Here is a 13589-nt window from a genome sequence, read left to right as displayed (position 1 = left end):
CAGCGATTCCCAACCTGTGGTACGCGTACCCCTAGGGGTACGCGATAGGTTGTTTAGGGGTACAGAAAAAAGTTAGTTATTATGGAAGAAAAAATAATATATTATGTATCACAAACTAATAGTATTAAAAAATTATTAGATAAAAAATGTTTCTTGCAACAATCACAACTTTATTATACATTTTTTCTTTTAGGTTTTTTTCTTTAATTTAAAGTTACAATATGTAAAATTAACAATACGGTTACTCACTAAATTTCTTAAATGAGGGGTACAATCTAGAGATATGACGTGTCACGGGGTACAATCTAGAGATATGGCATGTCACGTGGTACGCTAATGAAAAAAGGTTGGGAACCACTGACTTAGAACAATGGGCGGTCCAATGGAACATGGCTTTTTCGGCAACAAAAAGTGGGACAATAGATTTTTCGCTTAATAAAAGTAATTAACGGAACGTGTCACGTTTTATTTACTGTTTGAAATACTAGTATTAAATATATAAACAAAACTCCTCTAAATTACCAAGCACTGAAAGAGTTTTCGATTAATAACATATTTTTATCTTTATGTTGTTATATATAAAATATTTTATGATAAAAATATAAAAAATGGAGATGTTGCTGATATTTCTGATCGAGATCAATTCTCGGACAGACTGCCCACGTGTAGTTTTCCGGTTTTTCTCTACGTCTGTAACGCCTAAATAGTGGCCAGTTTTCTTTCACAAAATCCCCTGGAAGGCATCTTCCAAGGCATATCACCCAAGTGTTGCGTTGCCATAACTGAAACACACCAGACCAAGATAACCTTCCAAGAACATTAGTGGAAATCCTGAAGAGAAATAAGAAAATTAAGAAACTTTTTCTTTGGTTTACATCGCGGCTGTTTCGAAAACGCCAGAGAGAAAGTTGCCGTACAAAGATGTCAAAGATGCTCTGGTACTTTGGCTAATGCAAATTCGTTAATCGAATCTTCATGTTTCAGGACCGTGTTCAGGATACTGAAACAAAAAGCGATTGAAATCTTATAGTTGAAACAAACTTAGTGCCAGTGACGAAGGGTCAGAGAGATACATTGCATGTAATGTATAAAGCACTATCATATTCTCTTAATTGTAGATTTGTGGTTTTTTTTCAACTTCGTTTTAGTCGTCATATCGGATAACTCGACACATTTCCACTTCCCTCGAAATGTCGACTTATGCGCACTTGATTGTATACATATTTTATAATTATACATGTTTTTATAAGAATTATATTTAGTTAGATTTTTGTCAATAGATAGCGCTACGTGTAAATCAGCAAATCGAATGCGAATAAAAATATATTGGTTTACAGAAACCAAATAGATATTTTAAGATGTGATTAGGGCATTATCTAAGTTAAGTATATATAAACCTAACTGCGAAGGTTCGTTGCAATTGGTCAAACGGCCTAGGCGTGTATAACGAACAAACAAACATTCTTATTTGTATGTATGAAAGATTAATTATTTTCTGATTGACTGATTTTGATAATCTTCGTATTCTCTCTTTCTTCGATATACTATCGTGATTTTTTTTTTAAATGTAGTTTTATCATTTTATAATTGATATTAAACTTTTTAAAAATTCAATCAAGTACAAGTCAATTTAGCTGTAGTAACGATTAGTCGTTTCATTGTGCATTTTTCAAAATACTGTAATATCAGTAGTGAAACAGATCGAACTTCTCACTCAAGTATAATCTATGTGAAAAAAAGCAATTTACTAATTAAGTAAATTATAAAATTAATGAAATTACAACTCGAAAAGCAATAACTGATGATAACAATAAGCATTACTTGTCACACAATTTCAAATATATATTAAATTCAGTACGAATATGACTAAACCTGCACTTTGTGTCGAATGTTCGATAGTCATGCTGAATGAACTGGTGTAAATTGTGTAAACTTTTTTGGCTTTTATGAGAGAACATTTGTATTACTAATGAAGAGAAATAACTGAAATTGTATGTGGCGCCATCTGTTATTACATTTTGTTACACAAATATTATATATTTCTAATTAATATAAAGCAGCAAAAGACTTATTTTCGAAGGTATTTGTCAGTGTTATAGCACAGTGTAAATCATATCCACAAGCGAAATCTTTATAAAATTTGACGCCTAACGAGATATATCACGTGACCACCTTATATCTTGGTTCAATGCACTTTTGTGAACCGAAATTTAATGGCAGCTATGTTTTTTATATACAAGTAACCTTGAAAAATTTCGTATGTTTTTCTCTATTTAGTTCTGAAATATAAATTAAAATGGTTTTTTTTAATTAAAATATTGCTTTGGAATAACGATAATATTGTTTATATTTTGTCGTCTTTTAAAAGTAACAATTAAGCATGAACCTCACATGTACATTAATATTTAAAAATGATTTTCAAATATAACGAATGTAAAAATACCTATAATGAANCAAATATTATTCGGACTCATCTCTTACCTTCAGAAATACAGAAGTCTTTTACACGTCTGTAGCAATGTTCCCTCTAATTTTTTTGTCGATGAGCGGAACACATACTGTTATGAACAAAAAAATTTTGCTGAGCAGATTCTGAGCAAAAAAGTTTTCTGATCATACATATATATATATAAAATCTTATTTTTTTCTATAAAAATTAAAATGATTAATTATAAAGTAGAGATTAAAATTCTTTTTAAAACATACTTTTATACAAAATATTATCTCTTGTCAATAATTTAATGTATTTTATTGAAATATAAGTAGCAATAATCATGTTGCATCATGACAGAGTGAGTAATAAGTAAACAACAATTCAAATCGGTATGCATGATCGCCTGCGCGGCCCATAAATTCTCGTGCGCGGCAACAATTTGAGCTGTGTGCGGTTGCGCAGCCGCACAGCTTAGAGGAAAAATTGGTTTTAAGTGATTGTCCGATTTTCGACTTTTCGTTTTTGGTGTTGCATTTTATACTTGGCACGTGTCAGTCGCTGGGGGATCCAAGATAACTTAATCGATTTTGATCGAAATCAATGACCTCGATGTCAGGCCTCCTTAGATATTATTTATAAAAATTTCATTTAAATCTAACTTGCAGTTGCTTAAATAGTTTTCGAAACGACAAACATGCTAGTCTGTTGCTTTAAAACTGTCAGACTACCGCTTTTTAACCTTAGGCCATGGCCATTGAAACGTGTGTTGCTACTTTAGATGTTTTGTATCTCGAACTTTTCTGTACATCGTTTACGTTTAAATAACAACACTACATTTCGTTAATTGTTTGTCCTCGTATTGTTCTGCTTATATCAGACGATTTTTAAATATACAACTGTTACACCTATATTTTCGTTATTAGATTACAAACAAGTATTATTAGGTCTTTGGTATTGGCACGTGTACGCATTTTTGTCTAATAACCTTGCTAATTGAATATCAAAATTATGTTGTCGGAAATATTTATTCTCATTGAGTAATAGATTTGAATAAAATATGAGTAAAATAATAGAGAGATAAATAATTTTTATTTTTCTTATCCCTTAATAAAGCGCGTAACTTAGCCACCGTACTTTTTTCACGCGGCGTTTCACAGAAGCCATTTTTTTTTCTAAAATTGTAAAATTATTGGCTTCGCTTCAAAAATTATAATTACATCTTTGTTTTCGCAATTTTCTCTACTTTCGAACAGTGTAAAATATTTTTATATTGGCACAAATGCTTTATTTGCATCGAATTTAATGTAATTTCATACGAAAAACGCAAAAAATAAACATATCAAGTTTCAACTCGCTGTAATTTATCTCCTGTTTCACCGATTGCTATCGAATTTGTTTGTAAATGGGGAAGAAATATTCAGTACAGGAAACACTGCCGGTTATTATTATTATTGTATTTAATGTTATTTGATTAAAAGTAACAATAAAAACGCGTGTTCTTTCTATCGTCTATGTAACAAGTATCAAAAAGAGTTCAATTCTCATAACATAAAGAGCTATGAAACTGGGCTTCAATAGTTGTAAGTCGACTACGCATATGAATTTTGTGTAATTAATTTCCGTTTGACAGTATTACAGACACAGAACGCTACATCGTACCAGTATAACCAGAACCTATACACTTGCCCCCGATGATTTGCCTACAAGCTTCTCCGCACAATCTATGGCGCGTTACTGTATTTTGTAAATATTAAAATTTAACAAAAATATAAATTTTTCAATACACAAGAAATACAATTGAACGAATAATTTGTAATAAATGTTCTGATACTCCTATAAGTGTGTGGCCTAGACCAAATCGCTCCGTTGGAAGATATTTCACTGTAAGTTAAATTCCGTCAATATAAAAATATAATGGTTAAATATTTTTCCAATATTTATCTTTAACGTGTAAGAGGGACATTAGGGAGAAGCAGAAATATAAGTTAACTGAAACATTTATGGTCCTGCCTAGTGTCCTTCAAAATTAAAATAGTAATAATACCGTATATAGAAGTAACCAATTTTTATTTAAAAAATAACTAAAATGTTAATACACGCTCGGAAAATATTTTTTTTTATAAATTAAAATAGAAAGTTATCCTTATTTTGTAGTGTTNTATTTTACTGTAAGGTAAATTCCGTTCAATATAAAAATATAATGGTTAAATATTTTTCCAATATTTATCTTTAACGTGTAAGAGGGACATTAGGGAGAGGCAGAAATATAAGTTACTGAAACATTTATGGTCCTCCCTAGTGTCCTTCAAAATTAAAATAGTAATAATACTGTATATAGAAGTAACCAATTTTTATTTAAAAAATAACTAAAATGTTAATACACGCTCGGAAAATATTTTTTTATAAATTAAAATAGAAAGTTATCCTTATTTTGTAGTGTTACAAGTGGTCATGTGATAAGTGAGGCAACAAGGAAACTCGGCTCTTTGCCGTGGCGTCCCGCGAGGCTATGTCTCTCGCTAAGGTGTTTTCCGCTAGGTTCATCTTTGTCCTTTGCAGATGTATCTTCCGAAAGTTGACCGAATGAATCCGACCTTCATTGAGAGAACGTTTCCTGTTCGAGAAGTTTTGTTAGAATGCAACACCCGGTCAGCGATGGAAAACCACCTTCGTCGCCGGATTTCCTCTTCTTCTTTCGAAGACTGTGCGCCAAAATATACAAGGACTGTAACTCTTTGTGACAACAATACTTTTATTATAAGTTAATTGTGTGATAAACAGGTTGCGTTGTTTGTAAAGGAGGCATCGATCTCTGACTGAACCGCTCCCACATGTCGTTGACTGTTAATGTCGGCAGTCCATACGATAACAACATATCTCGTATAATTGTTATGTTTTTAAAGTACTTTTCCCGCAATATGAAGAAGCGAGAAGGAGGAGAAGGAGATCTTTGAATACAGCTGTCCCTTGATAATCCGACAGGTATGAGACCAAAGGGGTGTCGGATTACCAAAAGTGTCCGGATTACCGAAAGTGATTACATATTTGTCATTGTTTTACTAGCAGTAGCCTACAATTTTTTCTACTCCAACTGTTCGAACAGAACTGCTCATGGAAAACACACGAAGNTTTTAAGTTAAAATTTACTTTTATTCCTTGTAAATAGGATAACATTTAATACATTTAAAACTCCTTAACGCTTGTTTTTTTCAAATTTCGCTCAGAAAAGCATATATTTTTTTATTTTTTGATAATAAATATTTTTGTGAAAGTTAAACCAAATCTGATATTAGAAAAAATTATAATTTTGCCGCGAAAAAATCTCCCCAAAACGTGTTTTTATAGTAAAGCTATTAAAAAAATAAAAAAATGATTTAAAATAAATGCATCTAGTTATTACATATAGCTTCAGGGATACTTTATTTATATTTTTCTTTCGTCTTACACAAACTGCAACGAGACAGCTGCAGTCTACGGTGTTTAAAATTGTTTGATCTTGAGAACAGCCGTTGGTCAACTTTTGCGGGATATTTACATAAAGGTCTTAGGGAAAGTCGGGGTTCTAGCAAGGTTTGTACTAGTTATTACAAATACTCAAATACAACTAAAAATTTTTGGTCATTTGTACTATTTATATAAAAGGGGACCGGAAAAACGGCTCCAATCAAAAACTTATAATTCGTATAGAATTACGAAATTTGTTGTGGTCATAGACAACGATCGTTAAAGGACAAATAAATTTTACCTGAGTAAAATCTGTGCATAAAAAGTGAATTAATTATTATTTGATATTCGCCCGAGTCTGGCTCGGACACAGGTGAAAATTGTAATAACAGTTTACAATTTTCTTAATTGTGTATTCTAACAATACTGATCATAATTTGTAATATTTTAATTAAGTGCTTGTGCAAAATACTACAAATGTAAAAGGATTTCAAAGTTTTAGCAGGGTTTATGGTTTTAGTTAATGTTGCTAACATGTTATGTGCTGAGCCTATTGAACAGGCGAAAGGCAATCTTTACTTTTTTCTTCTCTTATAGATGTACTTACTTAATTGAAACATTTTTTAGTAATGTGCTATTAAAAAAAGCAGTTTGTTCTCGAGAAGAAAATTCTTTAGAGTTTTTGCAAATAGCGGTATATCATTCACAAAAGGCGACTGCCGGTTATCGCCGAAGCAAACAAACATGCCTCTAAATAGCTCATGGCTGTCCCCCCTTTCCTTCACAGCATCTGTTGTGAATTTTTGATATTGATGTTAACCCAATCATGGAATATTCATCTAAAATCAGATACACTGAAACAGTAGAGCATCAATTATCCGAATCGATTGGGAACTGTGGTTGTTCGGTGGAAACCGCTTTTCGGATAACCGATTATGCATTAAAAAATATATTAACCTATCTGATATTGAAATTCGTTTAATTCCTGGCACGTCCTTAAACTGGCGGCTAATTACAGAACGATTCCGTAGCCGTAGTTTTGTTTTTTTTTACCACGAGGTGGTGCTACTACGTGACGTCAAAAAGCTCGACAAGCATAATTTTAATTTACTGTCGGTTGTGACGCCACTGAATCACGTGACAGAACGCAAACGGTGTAAATACACCACAGTCAGAATTAATTTATTACAAACAAAATTTGCTACTGTTCGTTTCTTGGACGGCAAATTTGTCTTTTTTCTAATATTCAATGTTTATATTGTAGCTTTAAAAGATGACTATTGTTCATTACTTTTATCAAAATATTTCAAATTATACAGTATATTATAAAAGTTATTCTGCAGAATATGTAGACTTTCGTTCTTAAATTCTTTTAATCTGAAGATTTTCCTGCTGAATTTTCAATCTCTTACTCGAAATTTTTGTTCTTTTTTTTATTATTTAAAAAAATTATTCATTGTTTCTTAGAAATAATAGTGTCTAGAACCAATTAATTAGATTTACATTGATCTATATGAAATAGCTTAATTCTTTTATTAACCACAACCGGCATTCTTTCTTTTTGTATGTATGGATGTTATTGTGTATGGGGGACACGATTTTCTTCACTCGCTTTTAAGCTTAACTCCTGTGCCTTTTGTCGAAAATTTCTGAAATTTGTGTATTAAGATATTCTGGTAACACCTGGCGTGCAAAGGGCCACAATCATTACAAATTCCTCTTGAGATTTTCAAAAATACAGATAACATTAGTTTAGAATCAATGAATGGTTCGACATTTTTATAATTTTATTCATTAGAAAAAGCATTATTTTAACTTTAAAAAGTTTAAATAATCCTGTTTATAATAAACATTTTTATAAAATACTCTTATCTGAAATATTTCAAACCGATTAACGTTATTACTTAACACGTGACGCAAAAATATGATTGATCGTAATACGTCACGTGTTCTTAACAATATATTCTAACAATACGTAACGAATTGTTAGAATTTGTTGTTGGCTTTTTCTATGGTAAGTGGTTTAAGCGTAAATTTGTTGGAGAATTTCACGTTTTTCCTTCGTTTCTTTCAGATTTACCGAAGAAATTGTGATTATGTAAGTATACTTCAGGATTGTACGAGAGGCAGAGAGAATTTTCTGTGTACCGCTTATTTAAGGCCCACTTGGGTGAAGACAGAAGATGCCGACAAAAGACAAAAACGGCTCCTCTTCTTCTTCTAATAGGATAATATGGAGATGTTAGCTCTTTGCGTCTGGCATCTGTAATTATGAAGTAAAGTCACCATGTACCTGCATTAATTCTAAAATCAAAATAAAAATTTATATATTGTTTAAATATCGGATTTATAATGTTTGTAATTTAATGAAATTATTTTATAAATTTAACAAAACGTTATTAAGTGACGTTATATATTAAATTTATATTCTTTTTATATAAATTATATTTATTCTTATATCCAATCATATTCATCACTCGGGGCTGTCCTCAGAAATATAGGTCCTGTTCTGGTCACTCCTGCACTTAAACGACACCCTGCCTCCTCACTACCTACATACAGGGCTATGCGGACGACACAATTATCCTAGCTTCACACAGAAACAGTAAACGCTTACAGGATATATGCACCAACAATCTCAATAACATTCACCAGTAGAGTATTAAGCAACCCATTAACACAGACAAATGCGAAAGCGTGATAGTGGGTAGGAACGCACTACTCGTCTGGAAGCTTACCCTTCGAATAGGTGCTCAAAGAATAAAGCAAACAACAGAAATTAATAACGATAATTATTACGTTTTCAAGTTTTTGAATCGAGTAGAGAAAGTCATTGCATTGCATTTAGAAGGCATTATTCCTGTGCGTACTAGCCAATTACTAATACCATCCACTGAATTTTCACTTTCTATGGATCAATATAGCGTCTGTAGCTGATGCCCAACTTCTTATAACCAATAACCAATATTTAATTGTTATTTAAACTACATTTACTCGAAATTACTTGTTGACAAGACTATGTCTTGTTTATAAAATCGTACTGCCGTTTTATGTTACCAGCATAGAGGTATGAAGGAGTACGGGTAGAGAGTTGATATTCGACACAGAGTATTAGGTGCCCAAATCATTTGTGCATAAAAAATCCAGACTTGTAAGTAGTCAGCGGACCGAAATCCGAGTCAAAATAAAATACAAAATGGCGACCCTCTTCTACAAACAGGCAAAACAGGCACCTCACCCCACCGAAGTCGGGTGAGGGAGAGTACCACCCGCAGCCATTCTAAGAAGTGAACTCTGACCTTAGGACTGAACGCGTAGTTTCTTCTATGTTAAATAAAATTTGTAATCTAATTTTGTAAATTTGGGAGTGCTTCAAACAAGACGTTAAGACGGTTTTATGTCGTTACAAGTGGGTTTTTTTTTAACATTATCTACTATAGTAAAACGATAAAAATTTGACGTTATATTAGGTTGTGGTTACATTCGATGACGTTATAATCGGGTTAAACTGTATATTGTTTGTGCAAAATAAAAAAAATAATTTCGGACGATTTAATAGTTACGATTATTTTTTTTCAAAAACGAGAAATTTTCGTTACCCATCGACAAAAATTCAATCCGGGCCGACACGCAACGGAGAGAAATTTCGAAATTGGATAGGTTAATTTCATCGAAAATGCATTGTGGACGACCTCGTGGTCGTGGCCAGCGAAGTTTGAACGATCGCATCCAAAAGCAGCGATACCAAAGAGAATTGGAGAATGAGAACGAGATTCGCATTGAGCTTCAAAGTGATTTCGCTTAGTAGTGAGTCTCCCAGACATAGTCTTGTCCCAAATACGGTTTTGCCGTTTTACTTGTTTATTTTTAAAACCATATTATTAAAACCATATTAAAACAATTAAATAATACAGTAGAACCCTGGTTATCTAAGATAATGTGGACTAAAGACAGCCAGGACTATTTCAGATTAAAAATTACAAATACAGAAGATACATATGGTAAATCACTTTTTATACCATAGTAAATATAATCATGTATATGAATATCAATTTTATGCCAATTATTATACATATAATGCCTACAATAGTTTTAAGGATAAAATTATGTATTTTTGTAGTACATTTTAATATGAATGGTTTGTGTAATTTAACATTAAAGTTAAATAATACAAGGTTAAGGATTATACCAATAATTCTCTGGCGATTGTGTAAACATATCTCATTGAATAATGTGTTACGCATTATTTTGTTTTCACAAATTTTCATTCAATGTATTATAGATTATAGTTTATCGATTTAGGTCATGGCTGCCCGATCTCTTTTAAATAAAACTGTGAGAGGCCAGATGAGATGAAAATTATAATTAATTACAACAAAATATATAATTTATTTAGACTAGTGCTTAAAATTCACATAATTAAAAAAAAAAAGATTCTTAAACAAACTTAAAATTTTGTATTCATAACATCCTTCAAAATTAACTTAAAAAAATTAATAATATACTGTAAAAATATAAAATAATATATATTGTTAATTTAAATTTAAATAGTAGCTAGGGGCTATTTTAATTCCGCTTTTGGCATACCATGACAGAAACAGTTTTCCACTTTTATATACTGTAGATAATCACTTAAGAACGTTTTGTTAAATTTCCTGTCAATGGATGGAACTAAGTGTACTTTAGATTAAGTAGCTGTATAAATAGGCTAAACACGAAATATGTTACTGTGGGCGCTGATGGCCGAGCGGTCTGAGCTGTTGGCTGCCCAGCTTCAGTACTGTTTCGCGCCGTCAGTTGCTCACATTTTTTTATTTTTATTTCAAAGTATCATTTATTTCGGCAGTTACGTTCACATACATCTTACTTACATAATGTCGAACATCTCATTCAAAAATAGCTATTGGGTTTCGGTAAATCAATTGATTTATATCGTTCCCGTTTTAACGTAGCGGCATCTATTGGCAGGAAATTTNACCCCTTTAGGGTTGAATTTCGTAAAATCTTTTCTTAGCATGCCTAAACTTTACAAAAGGAACACACCCTCAAATTTTGAAGTTTCTAGTACCAGTAGTTTTGGCTCTGCGTTAATTATCCTATCAGGACTTGTTCTTTTATATACGAGTATATAGATGACTAAACTACATAATAAGTAGGTAGTTTTCATTTGATTTGTTACCTTTTTTGATCTCTTAAAAAAATAACTTAGTTATATTACTTTTCCTTTGATCTTTTACATAAATAAGCAAAAAATTGCGCTTTCTCGAAATTGAAATGTATGTTCAGCATTAATAAAAGTTACCAAAATGATTAATTTACTGTGTTTTTATTATTTCTTACTCCTGTTTTTAGGTATTCGGTATTCGGCCGAATAGCGAAAATAGGCCGAATACCGAATAGTAACCGAATATTCGTTGCATCACTAATTCGCAGCAATTATCATCATTCTCAGCCGTAGGTGTTATATAACAATTACTATGATTGTTGAAATACTGAATATAAATGGGGTTTGCTTGCAAAATCCGCGCGGGTGAAGTTACAGGTGACAGCCAGTGTTGCCGTTCCTAGTACATTTGTACTTTTCTGGTACATTTTGCCCTTTCCAGTAAATTGAAAGTATATTTAGATTTTTAGTACATTTTCATTACATTATAATATTTCAAGTACCATTTACGGTACAAAATAATATTTCACGCCTTAACGAAAAAATGAGTTTAATAAAGTCTCACTAGTATCACTGCTTGCTAATTTAAATTATCCAATCACAACATAGATAGTTGCACGGTCTTGACTCAGTGGTCTTTTCTCACACTTTCAGTTGTCTGCAGATTCTCATCAGGACCTTGACAAAATTTTTCATGCCACGTGGTCCAAACNAATAACCGACACGATACTCGAATTGTAAATAAATGCATCTGATTTAAATTAATTGAAGTTTTAAGTCTTCACCCATTTGAATATCGAAATTGGAACATTTAAAACAAATTTAAAGTACAGTATTTAATTTTGTTATTTTTGCTACAAGCAATTAATTAATGAATAATTTTATCGATTCGTACCGTTTACAACATTTATCAAAGCAATGATATCTGTTTTTATCTAAACTTTTCCACGAACAAAGCTACCACTCGAATTGAAAGGCCCTCTAAACCTGCTGTCTAGTGAGTCTAGAAAATAGGTAAAAAAACTTGTTTCTAATCGCTGTCTACATTGTGGCAAGCGAGAAACGCCGTCTCTGCAATGAAAGTTTTCTGAAAAGCGATTTACCCAATTTATAAACCGCGGTCAGCCTCTAAACGTTGTCTCTGCAATCGGCTGTGGGAGTTCAGTCATGGGTTTGCACCTTGCCAGGATGGGCTGGCCCGGAGTTTTCTGGATTTTCTCCACGTCTATAATGACTGAATAGGGGCCAGTTACCCTTTAAAATACCTCCTGAAAGGCATTCTCCCTAGGCAGATTGGCCAAGTGTTGCATTACTGTAACTTAAGACACCAGCGCATAAGAAAAAATAAAAAAGGGGGTGGAAGGTAAAGAGGGGGAGGAAACAGTTAAAAATTTTTTACAGTTTGTAGTATCGAAATATGCTTATAAGAGAAGATTTTAGAACTTTTAACCTTTTAATTTATTTATAATATATACTAGTTATACAAAGATTAAAGCAGATTTTACGTTTTTAAATTATACAAAGTGTAACCAAAAGGTACGTCTATATATCGTTTATGTACTCATTATTTTATGTAAACTCTCTACTGTTATAACTTAATATATATATTGTATTTTAGTTGACTGAAGAGGGGCAAAGCCCGAAACGAGTAAACAACAATGTACCGTTTCAACTAATAAAGGAATATGATGGAAAATCTGCCATGTGTCTTTAGAATAAAAACACAATACTAGTGTTTATTACGCCACAAATATAAAACAGGACACGGTTTCAAAAAGAAAATCTACAAACCCCTATTATTTATCTACTATTATTATTAATGTACTGTACATTATGTATTAGCTTAATAAAGAAATCTATTAATCAACTTTCAAGTTAATTAAATAATTGGAGCTTGATAAATCCTTTATAACAGCAAATTAATAATTATTAAAAATATTACATAGAAAAATTAATTAATATTCTGTCTTGGCAAGATTATTTGTTATCTACTTTGCAGATAAAATAAGTGTTCTCGACATAGTAAATTACAGTGTATGCATGTATTTTGAGTCTTGCCGTCTTTATTTCCGATCAGTTTACAGGCCTGTAAATTGGCCGAAAATATTTATTGGGATGAAAGTTTAGTATTGAATTTCGTAAAATCTTTTCTTAGCACGCCTAAACTTTACAAAAGGAACACACCCTCAAATTTTGAAGTTTCTAGTACCAGTAGTTTTGGCTCTGCGTTAATTATCCTATCAGGACTTGTTCTTTTATATACGAGTATATAGATGACTAAACTACATAATAAGTAGGTAGTTTTCATTTGATTTGTTACCTTTTTTGATCTCTTAAAAAAATAACTTAGTTATATTACTTTTCCTTTGATCTTTTACATAAATAAGCAAAAAATTGCGCTTTCTCGAAATTGAAATGTATGTTCAGCATTAATAAAAGTTACCAAAATGATTAATTTACTGTGTTTTTATTATTTCTTACTCCTGTTTTTAGGTATTCGGTATTCGGCCGAATAGTGATTAAATATTCGGTATTCGGCCGAATAGC

Source organism: Centruroides sculpturatus, unplaced genomic scaffold (assembly GCF_000671375.1).
Source record: "Centruroides sculpturatus isolate CEXI.00-Female unplaced genomic scaffold, Cexi_2.0 scaffold164, whole genome shotgun sequence".
Taxonomy (NCBI): Eukaryota; Metazoa; Arthropoda; class Arachnida; order Scorpiones; family Buthidae; genus Centruroides; species Centruroides sculpturatus.
This window is presented reverse-complemented; position numbering follows the sequence as displayed.